At 41.0% G+C, this 11,913-nt stretch overlaps 1 protein-coding gene across 1 annotated transcript in view; it reads right to left on the bottom strand.

The window, feature by feature from the left end:
• LOC130324636 (kyphoscoliosis peptidase-like) overlaps nucleotides 1-9,128 on the bottom strand; it is a 50,660-nt gene extending 41,532 nt beyond the window's left edge. The window contains exon 1 of the mRNA XM_056553265.1: nucleotides 9,067-9,128. The gene's annotated coding sequence lies outside the window, so the exon portion shown is untranslated. The remainder of the gene's footprint in view (nucleotides 1-9,066) is intronic.
• Nucleotides 9,129-11,913: the final 2,785 nt, after the last annotated feature.

The raw sequence follows: 11,913 nt of genomic DNA, 5'->3' as shown, positions 1-11,913 counted from the left end.
TTCTTCAGATTGCAGATGTGTAGTAAGATGACAAGCATGAACCTTTAAATAGACGTTGAAAAAGCGCCAAATCGATGTTCAAGGTCAGGGGGCGTGTGTTCATACCGGAACGGGATCGGGGAACATTACTACTTAAAATCATGTGACGTCTTACAATACACAAGAATTATGAATATGTGGATTATACAGATTAATACTGATATGATCACAACAGGATTTACATGCGCATATGTATTAATTTATACTTATTGGGCTATGAATGACGTCAGTCTTGTTGGAGAAAGACCCAAAAGGAGGCTTGGGACGCAAGACAGCGTAACCCATAGGGAGGCTTAGAGTGTACCAAACCAATAGGGTATCAGGTGATGTCAAGACAGGGTTAATATGAATGAATAAAACCTATGTTTGGTTGATACACAGCATAGAATCGTGTGACATGTTTAAAAGGCTAATCTAAATTTAAAAAAGGAGCTATGATGCGTATGTAGCCAATCAGGCAAAAAAAAAAAAAAAAAAAAAAAAAAAAAGGGGAGGTGTGGCTAGAACTCAATAGCCAATCAGTTGGCAGCACGGCGTATGCTCTTGACGAGAATGTAAACAAAAGGTCACCTGGCGGATAGTGACCAATTAGGAGTGGATTTGGGTGATGCGGAAAATTCAAGGTAAGTGTTGTACTGGGAATATCCAATCTGATTGTAAGTCAGGATGATAAAGACTATTTAGACCGGAGAATGTGTAGTTGAATATATGGTTATGATAAAAGTGGCTCAGAGAGACAATGTAGTGCTATTCCAATTTAAGTTACATGTTCGATATACTCATTGAGACCTGATGGTTGTAAACTTTGTAAACGGAATATCCAGTAATTTTCCCGGCGGCGTAAACCCGTGTATCTTTGGTTGGTATCTTCTGTGATGTGTTCTATTGGGGTAATTCGAAAGTCTGAAAAACGGCAATCATGCACCACCGCAGCGTGCCTTGACACACTGTGGAGACTGTATCCATTTGTTACATTAGATCTATGTTTATTTAAGCGGCAGCGCAGGGTTTGGATGGTGCGTCCTATGTATTGGAGGGAACAGGAACATTCCAACAGGTAGATGGTGAATGACGTATTACAATTCATGAAAGTTTTTATGTTGAATATCTCTTGGGTTATATTAGATTTGAATGTTTTTTTAGCATGGCTAATAGAATGGCAGCATTTGCATCTTGCGGTGTTACAACGATAGCTACCTGTTATCGGGGGCATAGAAGGGAGTATAGAAGTTGCAATTTTAAGATTCTTTAGGCGACTGGGGGCTAAAATATTTTTGAGGGATTTGTTTTTCCGGTAAATGACATGTGGGTTGGGTGTAATGATATCCTTTAGGTACGGGTCTAGTTTGAGGGTATAGTTTGAGGGAATACCCTCAAACTAGACCTGTACCTAAAGGATATCGCATGCACTTGGACAATTGTTTTATTTATTAATTTTAAATAAACCACTTTTAACCTCCATCACTATTTCGACTGAACCTTTGTGGACCAAGCAGCGCCGGACCTAAGGGCCTCCTTTTTCTCTCCATAATCCATTATCCAACGGGTTCCTGCATAGGATACCAGTCAAGGCACCTCGGCTGCAGCACGGACACTTCCAACACCCCTGGAAACGGGGAGATACGCATAACCCTCAAGAGGGTCACCAGGTGAGAGTTTACCCTGCCAGGGTTTCCAACTGGGGTCCGTTGTTTTACGGTATCACACGAGGCGCTGTCCTCTCTCCATTTTTTTCTCTTTCTCTACTCTAACAATATATGAGGACGGGATATGAAGTCAAAAGCTTCCGCCTTTGTTGCTTTTCCTCCCCAACAAGGATTAGGAAGAAAAAAACGGGCAACACCGTTTACCCAGCTAGTAAATATATAAAAGCCTCCATTCTTTATACTGCTGGCCATTTTTACAAGTGTAATACCATATGATATGTGTAAAAAAAAAATCACCTACAGATCTGTAAAAAAGGAACTGGAACATCTGTCACTTAACCTATTAAGCCTTAGGTCTCCAAACTGTGGACCTCCAGCTGTTGCAAAACTACAACTCCCAGCATGCCCGGACAGCTGTTGGCTGATGACACATGCTCCTGACTAAGCAAGACGGGGTCCTGTTCCGGAGATTGTAAGGGGTCCCAGCGATCGGACCCCCACAATCAGCTCCTGTGGATAGAGGATAAGTTAATTTTGGCTGCAGTACCCTTTTAAATTTTTTTTTTTGTACAGCTGCAAATACTTATACATCTAGAAGACTGCACAAACATAAAGATTATATATATATATATATACACCCAATAAGGTAGAAGCGGCACTCCAATATTGATAGAATCAAAGTTGTGGTTTATTCACACATCTGTGCAAAAACAGCGACGTTTCGGCTTAACAATAAAGCCTTTATCAAGCTTTATTGTTAAGCTGAAACGTTGCTGTTTTTGCACAGATGTGTGAATAAACCACAACTTTGATTCTATCAATATTAGAGTGCCGCTTCTACCTTATTGGATGTTTTCTTGGGAATTGGTCTGTTCCTGGAGCTGAGCACCAAGCTGGATCTGGAATCATTGGCACAGCGCTCCTCTTGCCTTAGTGTGTATATATATATATATATATATATATATATATATATATATATATATATATGTCATTAATTGTCACTGTTCCATAAATAACAAAAAAAAAAAATCTACAAAAATATCTTAATTGTATATTTGTACACTGTCTCTATAGCATTATAAGGCCATGTTCACACCATATAAAAAATAAAATAAAACTGGAGATTTTTACTGCATGGTCGTTTTTCAGGATTTTTCAGCATAGAAACTAACGTAAAAGCAAAAATTGACGTCTACGCCATTTATGTTTGGAAAAAAACATAAGTATAGACGTTTTTCTGTGGCCGTGATTCAGAAGATATATTAAGGGAGATTTATCAAAACCTGTGCAGAGGGAGCGTGGAGCAGTTGCCCATAGCAACCAATCAGATCACTGCTTTTATTCCTAAAAAGGCCTAAAAAAAAAAATGCCAGAAGCAATCTGATTGGTTGCTATGGGCAACTGCTCCACTTTTCCCCTGCACAGGTTTTGATAAATCTCCCCTGTTGAGGCAGAGTGCTGATTCAAACAAGAGATTTGTGCCCCGTAAAATCTCTATAAAGTTAAAAAAAAACAAACAAAAAAAAAAACAGCAAGCAAGTGCATGCTGAGAGTTGTAGTTTAGCAACCGCTGGAGGCACCCTGATTGGGAAACACTGTTCTAGAATAACTTTTGTCTACCATGTAGTTATATTTTGATATTATTATTATTTATATTATTATTATCATATTTAAAAAAATAATAATTATATTATGTTTATATTTCACCATTTATTTATCTGTGTACAAGTCTTTTTTATTTCATTACATGAAATAATAAATAATATATGACATAAGTATTAATAATATACTGTATTTGAAGTGTGATATTATTATTCTAATTTTATATAATATTTTGCACTTCTTTGCTCATCTAATGGAATGTCTTGGTTGTATATAAGATGATACATAGAAGTACTTACCACCCAAGTAGAAGGAGAGGTGGGATAATTCGGTGCCCGTTCCTCTGGGTGCTCAGTATGGTGCGGGTGCTGAGTCCTTATATACCCGAGGAGCTGGACCTGTTTTTTCCTCTCTCACACTTCACATGTTCAGAAAGATCTATAAATACTTCAAAGGCTCTCCATACACTTTCCATGCCGTGCCAGGAACGGCTCGCAGTTAGTCGTATTGATAAAACATTTTGAACGTAAATACTCGCTGATCCTTGTTTCTCATGTTACTTAGTGATAGAAGCGTCATAAAGCAGGAGATCGTTTTGGTTGACTTTTACTGTTACAAAAATAAACTAATTAATTTGAAAATTTGAAAAAATTCAATAAAAAAAGAAAAAGAAAAAAAAAAAAAAAAAAGACTCCTTTACCCATTTGGGCCAATTTTCATTTTTGTGTTTCCGTTTTTTCCTCCTCGCCATCTAAGAGACATAGCTCTTTTATTGTTCCATGCACAAAGCCATCAGAAGACGTGTTTTTTTTCATGACCAGTTGTACTTTGTAATGACACCTATCATTTTACCATAAAATGTATGAAGAAACAAAATAATTGATATTTGTAGGGGAGGAAATCAAAAAGAAAACCGCAGTCATAGCCAATCACAGCCTATCACACACTGAACTGCTCGGGCTATGTGTAGCAGTGTAAGGGAGGAAACGCTCCCCAGCAGGGCTTCAGATGATGTCACACCTGCTGGGTAACGCCTCTTTTTCAGTCTATGAAGCTGACTGAGACTGAACAGAATATACAGCACAATACAGTAAAATCTCCCATAGTGGACACCTCCTAATTGGGGACACTTTCCAATAGCAGACAGTTTTTGATTCCCCGGCAGAGTCCCATAAGACTCACTGTATTTGCACCCTTTGAATAGGGGACACTGCCAATAGCGGACACTGAAACAAACCCAATAGGGGACAAAACACTCCCAGTAGGGGACAAAACACACCCAACAGGGGACAACCAGGCTTATGTACCAGCCCTATCTTGTACACAGGGCCGCCGTCAGGGGACTACAGCCAATACCCCAGTAAGTGTCCCAGACTCTGGCCCCCACTGCACCCCCTGCAGCAACCCCAGCACAGAAGCAGAAGACCGCTGTTTAAACAGTGGTCTACTTCTTCTGTATGTCCACCTGCCACATCATTTGCCCCCTCCCACTCCGATCCTCAGGTGCCACTTTATTCCCCTTGTGCAAAATCATTCCCCCCTTTATTACCCCTGTACCACATAATTTCCCTTTCATCCCCCCCTGTGCAAATTTCTTTCCCCCCCTTTATCCCACCTGTGCCATTTCATTCCCCCTGGGTCAAATCATCTTCCCCTTACCTCTTGTGCCACATCACTTTTCCCCTTCCGTCCTTCCCATGTTGTTCTTCTTACCTGGCTAGCAGGCTCAGGTGCAGGGGCCCCAGCGGGTTTGATGTTCTCCTGAATTCCTCTGCGCTGCACTTACTGAGAGGAAGGGGGAATAATATGGCACAGGGGGTTCAAGGGGGGAGGAATGAAGTGGCATTGGAGGGATCAGGAGGGGGAATAAAATGGCACTGGAGGATGAAATGGTACAGGGTGTAATAAGCGGTGATTAAACGGCACTGGGAGATTTTACTATAATATTGATTTTTATCATGTTTTATAGTAATTACACTCTGGAGTGAGTACAGTACAGTATTCTGTCATTTAGAAAGATTTTAAGCCTTTTTTCCTCAATAGGTAACATCTCTCAATAGCGGGTTTTTTTCCTGAGTGTTCGCTATTAGGAGATTCTACTGTATCAAGGTAAAAAACGAAAAAATTATAAAAATAAAGACAGTTGCTGGGTTATTATGATGAACTGAGAGAGTTATGAAATTTATCAAGATCAGGACAAGTACTCTTTAAGTAAGTGAAACATTAATATATATTTATTTTATATATAATATATATTGTGACAGTGTGGCAAGTAAAGGGTGTACTTCCTTAGCTAACCCTGGAGTAACCTCCACCTGTGGCCTAACTAATGAGGTAGCAGAAAGGGGAAGTGTGTTTAAAAGGAAGGCAGACAGAATAGTCTGGGCTGGTGCTTTCCTAGTTGAGATACCATCACTTCTGGTCACTGACAATCCTTCATTTCCTCTGGGATTTTCTTCACCACCTTTTTAGGGGCCAAGACTCACCCCTTGTGGGTTTCCCAGGTCTTGTCTATAAGTAAATTACTCCCAATATCATCAGTCCTGGGTCCTCGGATTCCCTTAGTACAGGCCCTGCTTACCCAATTTAAACACTTTTATTCTACATGACATAAGCCACCACTTTTTGGGTCTGAGAATTTACATTTGGCTTGATCTCCCCATGTCATCTCCATTATTTATAAAATGTTGCTTTTTTTCAGTTCTCATCGACTCCGACTGATCTGTAGAGCATAGGAAACTGAGCTGGGGAAGCCATTCACTGGCACCTCATGGGTGGTTCTATTTAACACAGAAAGCAGTTGTTGCTTAAAAAGCATAAAAAAGGGTATTATATAGGAATGAGATGGTAATAAGTCCCTGCCCACCTTCATAGGTGGCACCAGCTCTTTTTATATCCTTCTCTTTTTATATTCTTGCCTCCACACAATCCTGTCTCTGAGCTTTACAGGCAGTTCTTTCGCCTCATGACTTGGTTGTTGCTCTGATATACATTGTCAGCCACGATACCTTATAGAGACATAGCTATGTCTTTCCAAATCCTGTCTCTGAGCTCTACGGGCTGTTCTTTCTCTCCTCATCGCTTGGTTTTTGTTCTGATACACATTGTCAGCTGTGAGACGTTATATAGACAGGACTGTGTCTTCGCAAATCCTGTCCAATCATCTGAATTTACCACAAGTGACTCCGATCATGGTGGGGAAACATCTCAGAGATGGTCAAATGGGAGGAGCCAAAGTTACATTTTAAGGGTCAAAGCAAATGGTCTGAATACTTGTTTTTCCTTTTTAACCCCTTAAGAACTCAGGGTTTTTCCGTTTTTGCACTTTCGTTTTTTCCTCCTTACCTTTTAAAAATCATAACCGTTTCAATTTTTCACCTAAAAATCCATATTATGGCTTTTTTTTTTTGCGTCGCCAATTCTACTTTGCAGTGACATTAGTCATTTTACCCAAAAATGTACAGCGAAACGGAAAAAAAAATCATTGTGCGACAAAATCGAAGAAAAAACGCCAAATTTTGGGGGCTTCCGTTTCTACGCAGTGCATATTTCGGTAAAAATTACACATTATAATTATTCTGTAGGTCCATACGGTTAAAATGATACCCTACTTATATAGGTTTGATTTTGTCGCACTTCTGGAAAAAATCATAACTACATGCAGGAAAATTTATACGTTTAAAAATGTCATCTTCTGACCCCTATAACTTTTTTATTTTTCCACATACAGGGCGGTATGAGGACTCATTTTTTGCGCCGTGATCTGAAGTTTTTATCGGTAGGATTTTTGTTTTGATCGGACTTTTTGATCACTTTTAATTAATTTTTGAATGGTAGAAAAAGTGACCAAAAATGCGCTATTTTTGACTTTGGAATTTTTTTGCGCGTACGCCATTGACCGTGCGGTTTAATCAATGATATATTTTTATAGTTCGGACATTTACGCACGCGGCGATACTACATATGTTTATTTTTATCTTTTTTTACACTGTTTTATTTTTTTTATGGGAAAAGGGGGGTGATTCAAACTTTTATTAGGGAAGGGGTTAAATGATCTTTATTAACACTTTTTTTTACATTTTTTTTGCAGTGTTATAGGTCCCATAGGGACCTATAACACTGCACACACTGATCTCTCATCCTGATCACAGGCGTGTATTAACACGCCTGTGATCAGTGTTATCGGCGCTTGACTGCTCTTGCCTGGATCTCAGGCACGGAGCAGTCATTCGCCGATCGGACACCGAGGAGGCAGGTAAGGGCCCTCCCGGTGTCCTATCAGCTGTTCTGGACGCCGCGATTTCACCGCGGCAGTCCCGAACAGCCCGACTGAGCAGCTGGGTCACTTTCACTTTAGAAGCGGCGGTCAGCTTTGACCGCCGCTTCTAAAGGGTTAATACCGCACATCGCCGCGATCGGCGATGTGTGGTATTAGCCGCGGGTCCCGGCCGTTGATGAGCGCCGGGACCGACGCGATATGATGCGGGATTGCGGCGCGATCCCGCTTTATGTCGCGGGAGCCGGCGCAGGACGTAAATATACGTCCTGTGTTGTTAAGGGGTTAATAAATTAACAAAGATCTGTTTTCACTTTGTCACTATGAGGTATTGATGATGGGGCAGGATGATGGGGAAAAACATTATTTTTTAAAGGGTACCTCTCATCAAATAAACTTTTGATATATTTTAGATTACTGAATGTTGAATAACTTTCCAATAGCATGTTAATGAGAAATATGCTTCTTTCTATTGTATTTTTCCCGATCAGTCCTGTCAGCAAGCATTTCTGACTCATGCTGGAGTCCTAAACACTCAGAGCTGCCAGCCTGCTTTGTTCACAGCCAAACAGGCTGTGAACAAAGCAGGCTGGCAGTTCTGAGTGTTCTCCTTTGTGAACAAAGCAGACTGGCAGCTCGTAGTGTTTAGGACTCCAGCATGAGTCTGAAATGCTTGCTGCCAGGACTGGTAGGGAGACCCCTAGTGGTCATTTCTTCAAAGTGGAAAATTAAATAGAAAGAAGCATATTTTTTAATAACATGCAATTGTAAAGTTATTCTGCATACATTAATCTATAATATATGAAACGTTTTTTTGATGAGAGGTACCCTTTAAATATAAGGCAACATACTAATTGTGATAAAACAGAAGGGGTCTGAAAACTTTCTGAATCGGTTGTATGGTCTTCATCTACAGTTATAACCACCAATTACTATTGAAATAAAGTCCTTTTTACACAAATACAACATAGTCATAATTCAATAGGAGAAATAGAAGGCGGCACTAACCCAGTGTAGATAAAACATTCAACTTTAATATAACTATGTTAAAAACCTACCCGGTAGCTGTGCGGAGAGTCTACGATAGGGTGACTGACTGGCGGAGAGGCTGACGTCTGTTTCATGGAAAGCTACATTATATCGAGCAGGATGAGAAATGTAGGCGGCAAAGAAAGCCAAGGCTATGCCAAGATGTATATATAACACTTACAGAAATAGATCAAATAATGGATTTGGGAACAAAAGTGGCTGACAAAGGAAAACAACCAAAATCCCCTAAAATAGAACTTTTAATGGTAATGCTTAATAAAATTGTATAGAAAATCTCTACAAACTTGTAGACTTCCTCAGGTGGTATGAAACAAGTATCAATAGGAAAAATTCACACTGATTATTTACAATATTGGTATGGATACAATATGACGCCACATAAAATTGTCTATGACTATAAATATCAATATCCAAAAACAGTCGATAGATACAGTAAGTTATGATATGACTTACAGTTCAGAAGAACACGTGCCGAAAAGAGTGGAGCCACATATTGATGAACGAAGTAGGCAGACGCTAGTATGGGCAAAAAAAGGTAAATATATAGCATCCAACTAGTCCCTATAATAAGTCTCCTAATAATATTCAAGCATCAATAAAAGCATTTCATATTAAGGCATGATACATATAGTAAACTTGCTTATTTAAATCTGCCCACCCCCCAAAAAAAGGAAAATATGGCCCATATAAATAACATAATAAACAACCTCAATGTGTTTCCCCCCTAGTGCCCCCTCCCATAGACCAGCATTGAGGGGCGGGGTGTGACATCACTAGGGGGCGGAGCCATGACATCACGATACTCAGTAACCTGCACCCCCCGTCATGAGCCACAGAGCGATCCTCGCTCTGTGCAGCTGAAAAACGGTGGTGTTGCAGGAGAGATCTCGGGGGTCCCCAGCGGTGGGATCCCCGCGATTTAACATCTTATCCCCTATCCTTTTGATATCAGGGTAGGTATCACAAACAAAAGATAAGCTGCAGACCTTGTCAATGAACCCATCCTGTTCTTGCGTGTCGGAGGAGCTGGAGCGTTCGCAGACCCAGTAATAAAGGGTAATTTCACCCAGAATGATCCTATAAAATATCCATAAATACTGAATAATTATTTTCAATTGAAAATAGTTAACCTTCAAACACTGACTTATTTCCAGTCCCAGTGTCAGGAGGGCGGTGCACGGTTTAAAGGTTCACGAGCACTAAAGAGGGAAGTCATGCTAAACCTCTTCCGGACTTACACCAGGCATAACACAATACCAGTTTTCTCTGGCGTGTGACTTCAAAAGGGTTTTCTTATACAGACAATCCCTGTTTGCAAGTGTGGTGCCATGGGGGTTGATAACGGGAAATTAACCTTTTCGTGACGCCAGGGCACCATTAGCCTAAACACGGTCCAAAGTTTGAGACAGCTTCTCCTGGGCCAGGCATGGGGAAATAAATACTCCGATACAAGGTTACTGATAACTGTATTTACTAGGGCAGGATAGATGGTAATTCCTTTACAGCTTAGATCGGTGCAAAGGGAGGTACAGCGTAAACCTTGCAAGCCTATCCCCTTGCTGGGACTTGCAGTTGTTAGCTCTGTGCTGTATGGTCCTGACTTGTGATAAATGACAACCCACGCTGACTTTGGTGCTGCAGACAGACGACCATTGCTTTTCTTCCCCAGGGTTTAGTGCTTACCACTAGGCTTTGACGTTCTCCTAAGCGTGGAGGATTTTCCTTAGAAGATGCGTGGTTACAGGATTAGACTTCCGAGTAGCTTGAGGCCCCCTCAGATCACCTCACACTTTTCTCTGACTTCTCCACACTGTATCTCAGGAGCTCAACTGTGAACAGGAGCTCTGCTAGCTGTAGTCTGGGCAGCTCCCCCCCCCCTACACTATATACAGGGCAATTTGGAGGGCTCCCATTGGGGCAGACAGGTCACCTGATTCACTCTGCGCCTTCTCTGCTAACAGACTTAAAGAAACAACAACATAGAAAATTCCAGAATAACAACAATGGAATAATAATATAATATATTGAGTCCTGAGTATGGGGCCCCAGACGGACTCTGAAGGAAACATCTGCCTGACAGGATGGACAGGATACAGCATTCCATACTGGGTCACCACATAAGCCTATTATTTTAGCTTATTATAAGATTATGACAACAATAACTCGGAAACTGCACTGGAACACTCAGTGTAAAGAAGACTTTTAATATCCAAGTCATGAATTCTCCAGAATTCTTCATTGTCTTTATATCAGTGCATTTTAGGGAATAATCTCCCCTTTCTCATGTTACAGACTAAAATTTCTGACCCTAGTAGCATCAGTGCTATTGCAGCTTCATACAGTGTCCCCCTATTTTTCTTTCTTTACTACGTGTGCTATTTGGGCAAATGGACAACCGCCACTTGACTAGGGGATATTATAGCTGCTATGACCCCCACCAGATCATCTATCATTTAACACCTTTAACTTAATTTTAGCTTATTCCCTCCCATAAATGACATAAGACGTGTGTTGGTTAAACAAAGGCCACAGCAGCCCATTTATTAAATAACATAAATAATCAATTACAACATTGTAAACCGATGTATGAACGTCATACATAACAATATAACCTGTCCTAACTTTAGGATGTCTATTAGCACAGGAGAAGAACCTGAGGGGCACCGTTACCAGACCAACAGGTGATGGGATCTTCACTTGCTCCTAGCCGTAGCTCACCTGCACAGGAGCACCATTTTGTGAAGCCCACCAACCTGAATTCCACCTTCTGGCTGGGAACCGCTCCCAGCCCACCTCCACACCATCCAACATACCATGCCCATCCACTGGTGCCTCCCCAGATTCCTCTCCTGACCCCGCTACTGTGACAAAATTAAGGGTGGGCGGGCGGGACACTTCTTCAGCCACGCAGATTGTGGCCCCCGCACAAATGCCCTCTCCTATATACCCTCCTTAACTCCTCCCTACTCCCTCACTAAAAGCCCGCGCTTCCCTAGCTCCCTCCTCTAAACTCCTCACATTTAACCCCTACCTTCCCGCATAATACCCCTGTCATGGGGCCCCTCCGTTCCCATTCTGTCCCCTCCAGGGCTTTCTTGACTAGGGGATATTATAGCTGCTATGACCCCCACCAGATCATCTATCATTTAACACCTTTAACTTAATTTTAGCTTATTTCCTCCTATAAATGACATAAGACATGTGTTGGTTAAACAAAGGCCACAGCAGCCCATTTATTAAATAACATAAATAATCAATTACAACATTGTAAACCGATGTATGAACATCATGCATAACAAT

This window comes from Hyla sarda, chromosome 1 (genome assembly GCF_029499605.1).
Source record: "Hyla sarda isolate aHylSar1 chromosome 1, aHylSar1.hap1, whole genome shotgun sequence".
In the NCBI taxonomy this organism is placed as follows: domain Eukaryota; kingdom Metazoa; phylum Chordata; class Amphibia; order Anura; family Hylidae; genus Hyla; species Hyla sarda.
The sequence above is the reverse complement of the archived record's forward strand: the minus strand, read 5'-3'. Positions and strand labels throughout refer to the sequence as shown.